The sequence below is a fragment of the Xiphias gladius genome, chromosome 19 (assembly GCF_016859285.1).
Source record: "Xiphias gladius isolate SHS-SW01 ecotype Sanya breed wild chromosome 19, ASM1685928v1, whole genome shotgun sequence".
Classification (NCBI taxonomy): Eukaryota; Metazoa; Chordata; class Actinopteri; order Istiophoriformes; family Xiphiidae; genus Xiphias; species Xiphias gladius.
The window spans coordinates 9,364,446-9,373,963 of NC_053418.1; the positions used below are offsets into that span (position 1 = coordinate 9,364,446).

Sequence of the window (9,518 nt, forward strand, 5' to 3'; positions counted from 1 at the left end):
AATAGTTTTTGAGCTATTTTGGTTTGGACCAACATGGTGGACCATCAGACCAACATTGCCAACCCTAGAGCCTTGCTGCTAGCGCAGGATTATTACTATTACTAAGACGATGACGATGATGATGACGAAGAAGACTTGGTGGACAGTGTTTTCATTTCAGATGGAGATTACTGATTAATGAAACTCTCTATTCACTTCCACTCAGTTTTAGCTGTTCTATGTCCCTCAGGATCATAAGACACAGGTGTGCCAAGGCTTGAAAGAAGCAGTCATGGAAAGAAAACAGCTGAAAACAGACAACACCAGGGGTGATGATGGCATTAGTGCAGAGAAAGTGCATTTAAGATTATGCATGACTAATGAGTTTCATTATAGTTTGGGAAAATTAGCCAACTTCCAGATAAAAATGAGCTTACACTGTGCAGTAACATTTTTTAATAACTTGGCTGGTCTAAAGCCAAAAATAATCATGCTTTGTTTAGTACTTTACAGTTCAACAGCAGGAGGACTCCCATGCTGTGCTGTACAAACACATTTCTCAGTTAGAAAAACCAAAGCAGCAGGAAAGACATTACATTTAGATCAGGGAATGGAGATGTTCAGCCTTTAACCGTATTTCTATCCCTTTCTCAAAGCAACACCTACACCAACACAACATGCTATCGGGAGCACATGAATGGGCGTTAAAGGTTATATACAAAAAGTTTCTCATATTTGTTCTCAGACAAAGTACTGTAACTGTACACTTTTTTATAGGTTGTTCCAACACCCACAGGCTCAGGCATTTTCCCCCCCATCAAGCCCAGCAGGGACATTTAAGACTAAAAGGTATCCATTGTTGCTTGAAGTTAAGGAAATCCATTAAGCCTACTAGAGATAGATTCCTGCTGTTGTTCTCAGTGGGACAACCACTTTCATTTGCTTGTACAGTAACTGTGGAGACAGATTACATTCAGCCCCTTTCAGTTTCATAATGACCAGCTTAAAATGCCTAACCTGAGATATTAAAGCAGACGCTAACTGTTTTTACAGCGCACAAAGTTACTCAGTTACATTAAAGGTAGGTCAGATAGAAAATGTTGCAATTGTATTTCATTACAACACTTAAACAGGTTAGAGCTGTGGCTGTGCAATATGACATGTTTACAAATCTAAAAATTAGGGGTTATGGTTTAATGGATCAGTGATGTTAAACATACTTTAGTGCTATAGAGGTAAGATTCAGTAATGTAATAGAACTGCAACTTCAGATCAGGCCCATTTTCTCATACAGGGTTGCAACTAACGATTTACATTTTTGATAAATTTGTCTGTAAAATGTCAAAAAACACTAAAAAACATTTATCAAACGTCTTGTTTCCGGCCCATAGTCCAAAACCCAAAGATATTCCCTTTACAATGACCAAGACTAAGAAAACCCTCAAATCTTCACATTTCTGAAATGATTTTTCCTCTCCAATTTTGCTTGAAAAAATGACTGAAACAATTAAAAGATTATCAAAATGGTTGCAGATTTTCTGTCAATCAGCTAATCATTTAACTAATTGTTTCAGCTACAAAATGTTTCATTATACTTTCAAAAACAAACCCAACTCTGCAGAGGAATCACCACAACCACACACACACACACACACACACACACACACACGTTGTAGAGGACATTTTGTGGTTTATGTTAAGCGTGTCGGTATAACAAGGGACAGGACAGACAAAATAAATACGGGGGCTCAGAGAGATAAGGAGACACTCTGCTGGGGAGCGATATGAAAACTCCTCATAGATGGACCTGATACTAGAGTCAGGAGAAGAGTAAGAACAAGGTTTTTCAATGTACAACAAGGTCACATTGCTGTACATGTAAAGCTTTAACAGAACAATAGACTTTACTGTGTGAGCAGCACACAAAGGGCAAGTAAGCAGTCAATTTAAAGCACTTCCACAGTGATCAAGGAAACATGATTCATGTCTGTGGACACTGAGTGGACATGATGGCAGGAAAAAGTTGGCCGTTTGTAGAGCTGAAACAAGTAGCAGAAAGTTAACTATTTTGATTATCTTATCATTTCAGTTTGTTTTTATTTGAGAAGAAATGGCAACACTTCACTGATCTAAGCTTCTAAAATTTGAACATTTGATGGTTTTCTTCGTCTTCTATGATATTAAATGAAATATCTGGATTATTGACTGTTCACAGTTCACTGTCACATCGATGTGACTTCATTTAAGAAGCTGACTGTAGGCACTGAAGCACTTAGTCTGTAAGACTGGGCGAAAAAACATGTCATCTGGGTCCATGAACAACTTAAGAAATTTTTATGTTTTTTTATTGGTTAATTTTTAAATAATGCTTTATTAGTGTTTGTTAGCTACCTGTAATTATGTTAACAATAACAACACTAATGTAATGAGAGGAAGGAAAGGGAATGAAGCATAAAAATTTAAAAAAAAAAGATGCTTTAAAGTTAAAACTTTGTGAAAACATGTGGAATGGCCTGGAAACAAGTGTGGGTGCACATTGTTGGCAGCGATTTAATAATTAGATGCTTAATAAGAGCACAGACCTCAGATGGACCACTTCCAAAAGAATGGAAAACAGCAGGTGAGTCAATTAGTAATGCTCTTTAGTCTGCTGCTACCAGTGCATTCATCATCTGTCTTGTTGCTGATTAAATTTTTTATGAAACTTACATATGATGTGGGTCATTGCTCTATTCCAGTATTTTCAAAACTGCACTGATCGTCCTGATTAAAATCTTACAACACTTAACTTTGGGCGAGGCACAAAACATTTTTTTTTTTTTTTTTTTTTAAATAAAGGATGCTACATCCCAATGTTTATTCAGGAATGCTGATCACCAAGAGAGTTGGAAGGAGTCCAGAGTTTTATATTACATTAGACAATACTCTTCTCAAACATGTACAACAACAACAAAAACAACTCATTTTGTTATTTTTAAATAACACTCTTCTTGGAACTAGGGTTGCAACTACGGATTATTTTCACTATTGATTCCTCTGCATTACTTTGATAAAAAAACGATTAAATCGTTTAGTCTATAAAATGTCAGAAAACAGTGAAAAATGCTGATCATAGTTCCTAAAGTCCAAAGTGATCATCAGATTGCTTGTGTAGTCAAACCAACACTTCAAAAGCTAAAGATATTAAGTGGACTATCCCATAAAACAGAGTATGAGAACACTCTCCTCCTTGGATTATAAATATCTCAAGAAAATTTTCCTAACAGGACTGCTGTGAGATTGCGTGTCAGGAAACAGGTTCTGGAAATAGGCGGGTCATTTTATAAATGGGCCAATATGAAAAACTTTGAGTTATTGCTTATGTTTCCTTTGGGTGCTCTGACTTCCTTCCTATAGAGCTCAAAAAATACCTGAAGATGTGCTTCGGGGTTCAAGTTATGTAATGGCTGTTTAAAATCACTCAACTTTCATTTGTATTTTTGAAAGTTACATAATCACACACAAGCAAACAATCACACACTCACACTTTAACTCAAGTGTGTGTGTTCTAACTACAGCATGGTAGTAAATATATATATTTTTTAAAAAACAAAATAAAAGAAACAAAACAAAACATGACTTTACTACACAAACAATAGAATCTGCACAAAAATATGATTAGTTGCCATTGCCAATAAATCAATAAGTGCCCCAAACGGTCACTTCAATTCAGACATCCCCACTCAGACTCAGAAAATCTTTGAACGCAAAGAAAAACGTATTGAAAGCTCTTTTATTCACTAACTCATTACACCAGGCCAGATGTGACCCAATAAAATCACTGACAGTATGTAGTAATTTTTATACATATAGGCAGCCATCGAGTACAGCTATAACAGCACCCACACACACACACAAAGGAAATTCCTGTGTGATGGATGGCCAATTAAGGGCTATGGTAAATTTGACTCAGGATGTATCCTCAACAAAGAGCTGATGTCATCCTCAAAAAACTTGACCTACAGTATCAGTAAGAGCTCACAAAGATCATCTCTCTCGCACTAGGGAAAATAAATCATTCTTTGATATTTTTTTTTTTGACTTTTGTAACACACCAATAAACAGAGTGCAAAGAAAAAAAAAACAGAACTAATCGTTATTTCAGGACAGAGCTGCGTGCTAAAATTTAACCATTTACCACTCACCATGCAATCACACACACACACACACACACACACACACACCTCTACACAGTACAGTGAGAAGGCTCAGCATGACCCAGCACTACAGTGTAAGCTTAGTCACATGCTGCCTACAGCAAACAGGGACAGGAATCCATCTCTGCGACCCAGTTCAGCTCAGTGTGCCTGTTCCTGGCCCAGCCTGGCCCGACACCCTGTGACGTGATCCTCTGCACTATATCCTTTTACTGTAAAGCAGAGTGACTAAGAGGAGTTACTGTGAAATGCTGAAAAAAAGGTTTAAAAAAAAAAAAAAAAAATTCTGTCACAGTCACTTTAAGTACATATGCTCACGACACTCAACTGGTTATTGTCAGCATTGTGCAGTTAACTAATTTCTTACACGTCATTTAAATGAGTAACCTGTTTGCTTTAATTGGGGTAAAGGATCTGATCAGTAACTGTACCCAACATCTTTCAGGATGCCTAGTTTGGGGACTTGTACTGGCAATCAAGTTAATCATTAATAATAAGCTGTAATTATCCTATATGCTTTAGCTTGAGTGATGTCATTATTTTATTTTGGTTTTCAATACATTTTATCTTCCTTAATGGATCCTTTTAATCTTCATTCATTGTGCTGTATTGTTTTATCTGAATATTTCCACTGTTGAAGTGTATTATTATCATCATCATCATCACGGTTCAAAACTGAGTAAGGCCTGTGACCCAGGCATCTGTGGTCACAAAGGCTTTTGATCCTCACATCTCTGTATCATCAACTTCTTTATAGACAGGAAGCAGCAGGGGAGGTTAGGGGGAATTTACTTGTAGAGCAAACACTGGCGCCCCCCCAGGGAAGTGGGCTCTCCTGACATGACTGTACCTCATCCTCATGGGTCTGTTTGCAAATAACATGAATACCGTCTGTCACATCTGAAAAATTGACTAGTTTGCATAAAGAAGCAAGGCTGAACAGATTGGGACCAATTGAAAGCAGCAGGTTTACAGAGCTATCTGGTAAACTTTGCCAACTAAAATCAAAACCGTCTTAACATATTCAGCTGTTAGGTGTTTGGTTCTATTGCTATGGCCTACTCTTACTTTATCTTAGCTTTATGCATATTTTTTGTGCTTTGGTGTGGTGAGTTTGTTTTGACATGATATACATGTACATTGAGAGCTACTGAGACCAGGTTCAAATTCTTTGTATGTGTGAGCACACCTGACCAAGAAAATGTACTCTAGTCATTTGCTTGGGTTCAAGGATGACTCAGCACAATACCAGATCATAAGATAATTGAAGCAATTTTACAGCTCAAATGAACACCTCCTCCACAGATGGTTAAATTTCAGGCTCATTGTTGACACTGGTAACGGCACATACTTCCTGTGCATTTCTGTTGCCATGAAAAATTGTTGTCTGATTTGGTGTACAACATGAAGTAGAATTCACTCAAGCTGAGACAGAGTATTAAAAATAACTGCTGGTGGAGAAGGACTGGCACCAGTCTTGGTGTTGCTCTCACACACCACTGTGCCACAAGACAAGATACATTTTACCAGTCCTGAGTCCTGTGCAAAGTGCAGGGACAGGTGCAAAACTAAATACCCAGCATGCAAAATCAGTACTGTGTACACAGACTGTACTGTAATGAACACTGTGCAGATGCTCAAAAACACTTTATTTCATTAGGTTTAATTTAAAAATAAATAAAATTGCCCGCCCCAAAAGCTTCAGCTTGTGTTTTTTGAAGTAGTTCATGGTTGATTTTGAGGTCTGCTTTGGATCATTGTCCTATTTCCTCTTTTTCAGTTTCAGTTTCATCACTGCCTGACATTTGTGTTCAGAATTTGCTGATATTTAAAGAACTTTTTTTTTTATCTATAAAACGTTTCCTGCGCCAAATTCCCGGAAGCAGAGTATATCTACCCCCCATGCTTAAAAGTCGGCATAAGTTCATGAAATAAAAAAGAACAGTCCCTTAACATTTGATTAATTAATTTTTAATGTTTGTTTTATGTGTTGTTTTTATTTGTTTGCTTAAAAAAAACAAAAAAACAAAACACAATGTGATTTTCCCGGGGCTGCCAAAACGTTTACATACAACTGTATTTTAGATCGCATAAAGATTGGGCCCAACTCCAGACTCCAAGAGAGGCAGCATCTTTACCCAACAACATTTCACGGTTACTTACATACTTTGCACATTTGAATCTACTTTTTTAATAGAGTGCGTTTGCCTCCGACAGACGAGCGTGCACACACACACACACACACACACGCGCACCCGCTCAGCAACATTTCCAGGACAATCCCCATCATCAGGAGCCAATAAATCCTAATGGCCCAATAAGCTCTAGTGTCCCAGATTGTGCTACCTGGTAGCTTCTTACCAGGTCTACCTATAGGGGGTTTCATTAATTTATATAATACAGGACGACGCCAAATTAGCGATGCACGCTCAGCCTTCCCATGGTGTGTTTCAGAGTCACAATAAAGCCCCCATATCTAAAAAACCTTGAGGCATCAGACCTCCATATCACAAAGATAAGGTCATAGTTCCTGCGTGAAATGTGGTTTTCCACTTTTCTTTCTGCTTTGTCGGGCCAAATAAAGAGAGGACAGACAAAACGGGGAGGATGAGTGGGGCTAATTTGGCATCATGTTTCACGGTCACACTTGAGCATCAGCAGACACACGGTCACGCCGGTGGGCCCACGAAGTCCTACGGCTACCAGAGGAGACACCTTTACACCCCTGAGCGTTATAACGGAGCCGGCTTGACCCCCGGCTGCGACGACCAAGAGAGGCCATCCGAAGCACGACTCCCTACATGTCCCACTACCTAACATGAGTCTTGTCTGGCACGTTTTGTACTCACCTGCCTGATGAAAGAGGACGGAGAAGACTGTCTTTCTCAGCTAGCCGTTGGCTGGTGGCCGTGGTTTGCGTTGTTCAAGCTACGCGGACGGAGAGCAAAGACAGCATACACTTGAAGCCCGGAAGAGAAGCCCACACACAGAGAACGGACTGTGGCGAAGAGATGAGACCGTCCTCAGCCCCGTGTCTTCCGAGGGTGAGCTCCTTCTCTTCAACAAACGTGGGTTTAAACGGTGAACAGACACGCCGCTCGCGGGGAGAGCTCGCCTTTCATAAACCCACTTGGGTTGATGTTCGTCATCACGCAGGCCCACGTCCACCTGTGTCGTCAGGGGCCTGCCTCCCACCCCGCTTTGGAACCGAAGCTCAGCCAATCAGGAGCGGCCGAGCTGTGACGCAGCCCTGCCTCCCTCTCGTCTGTAGACTCCAGCGCCTGTAACGATTTTTGTAACAATAACCTTTTCCTTGCATAAGCGGTTTCTGTTTTTCTGCTGTTGCTTAACCAGCCCGTTCACTGCTCCCCGAAATGTTAAAACAGGGTCTGTCTGCTCGCCTTCCACTGTGTCCCTGGGCTTATGTATTCCACCACACTGCCATCTGATGGTTGTGTGGCTGCAGTGCCTTAAACGGGCTAAGTTCACACATGGTTGGACCTAATGGTTATCCTGGCATAACCCAGCTGGCAGGAGGTTGCATAACAGGGCCAAAACAGCAAACAGTTGTGGGAAATACATTTACACAAATACTGCATTTAAGTAAAATTTTGATAATTAAGGAACTACTTTTAATAGATTTGACTTTTTAACAGCTTTGGTGTGGTGTGTTTGTTTTCGACATTATATACATGTACATTGAGAGCTACTGAGACCAGGTTCAAATTCTTTGTATGTGTGAGCACACCTGACCAAGAAAATGTACTCTAGTCATTTGCTTGGGTTCAAGAATGACTCAGCACAATACTAGATCCTAAGATAATTGAAGCAAATTTACAGCTCGAATGAACATCTCCTCCACAGCTGGTTAAATTTCCGGTTCATTGTTGACACTGGTAACTGCACATACTACCTGTGCATTTCTGTTGCCATGAAAAATTGCAGTCTGATTTGGTGTACAACATGAAGTAGAATTCACTCAAGCTGAGACAGAGTATTAAAAATAACTGCTGGTGGAGTAGGACTGGCACCAGTCTTGGTGTTGCTCTCACACACCACTGTGCCACAAGACAAGATACATTTTACCAGTCCTGAGTCCTTTGCAAAGTGCAGGGACAGGTGCAAAACTAAATACCCAGCATGCAAAATCAGTACTGTGTACACAGACTGTACTGTAATGAACACTGTACAGATGCTCAAAAACACTTTATTCAATAAAAAAAGAACCACATTAAGCCTAGCAAATATCAATATGGGAAAAAAAACAGAGACTACAGTTGTGACTACAGTTGTGCTGAATATACACTGTACAATGGGGGTAATGTAGTATACTATATTGCGTTGTACATTAGTACAAGTCAGATCCATATCTATCTATCTATCTATCTATCTATCTATCTATCTATCTATCTATTATATATATATATATATATATATATATATATAGAGAGAGAGAGAGAGAGAGCAAACCCTGAAAGACCAATTAATCTGATATATAACACATGTGATACATAAGGTGATAAAAAAAAGTCCAGATGACCAGTTTGTCCTGTTACGAGGAGAGAAGTCCCGTCTCCCGACACAAGAGAGGGGGCCTCAAGATTAGGTAATAATACAAATGTCACCTTAAGGCCTTTATCATTTCAGTTTATATTGTGCTTAAGTGGTGCATACAGCATTACCAAACAAATTTACAATTGTGCATAATTATGCAAACTCTTAGCTACACAGTTACCCTGGAGACCTAAGGTTCCTGAAAGGTTTTTTGTTTTATTAATCGAATGATTTTTTGGGGCATAAGGTGAAAATGGTAAAAAAAAAAAGGCCCATCATTAATTCCTGAAGCCAAATTTAAAATATTCTACATATTTTTGTCTCATCAACAGCAAAAAAATACATAAATATTGAGTTTGCCATCATAGATAACTAGGTGAAACTAGCGTATACTCACATTTGAGAAGCAGGTACCAGTGAATTTCTTTGGGATTTTTGCTTAATAGTGACTCAAACAATTAATTAATTATCTAAATTGTTGCCAATTAATTTTTCTCTCTTCTGAGTAATCAATTAATCAGCAATGATTTCAGCTCTTGAGTACGGGTTGGTTTCCAGGTGCATCAGGAAACATCCAACTTGGCCGTCTGGAGTTTGAGGTGAAAGTGCAAGTGTGTGTGCGTGTGCGTGTGCGTGCACGTGTGCGTGTGTGTGTGTGCAGTGTTTGCACTTAACCTGCTGTGAGCTTCACAGGAATGCATTGATGAATGATAACAATTAAGATTTTGTGTGTGTGTGTGTGTGTGTGTGATGGGATTCATGATGATAGATCCCACACTGAGCTGCTTG

At 39.3% G+C, this 9,518-nt stretch overlaps 1 protein-coding gene across 4 annotated transcripts in view; it reads right to left on the reverse strand.

The window, feature by feature from the left end:
• slc23a2 (solute carrier family 23 member 2) overlaps positions 1-7,333 on the reverse strand; it is a 46,537-nt gene extending 39,204 nt beyond the window's left edge. For all 4 annotated transcript variants that reach the window (XM_040155180.1, XM_040155181.1, XM_040155179.1 and 1 more), the window contains exon 1: positions 7,025-7,333. The gene's annotated coding sequence lies outside the window, so the exon portion shown is untranslated. The remainder of the gene's footprint in view (positions 1-7,024) is intronic.
• Positions 7,334-9,518: the final 2,185 nt, after the last annotated feature.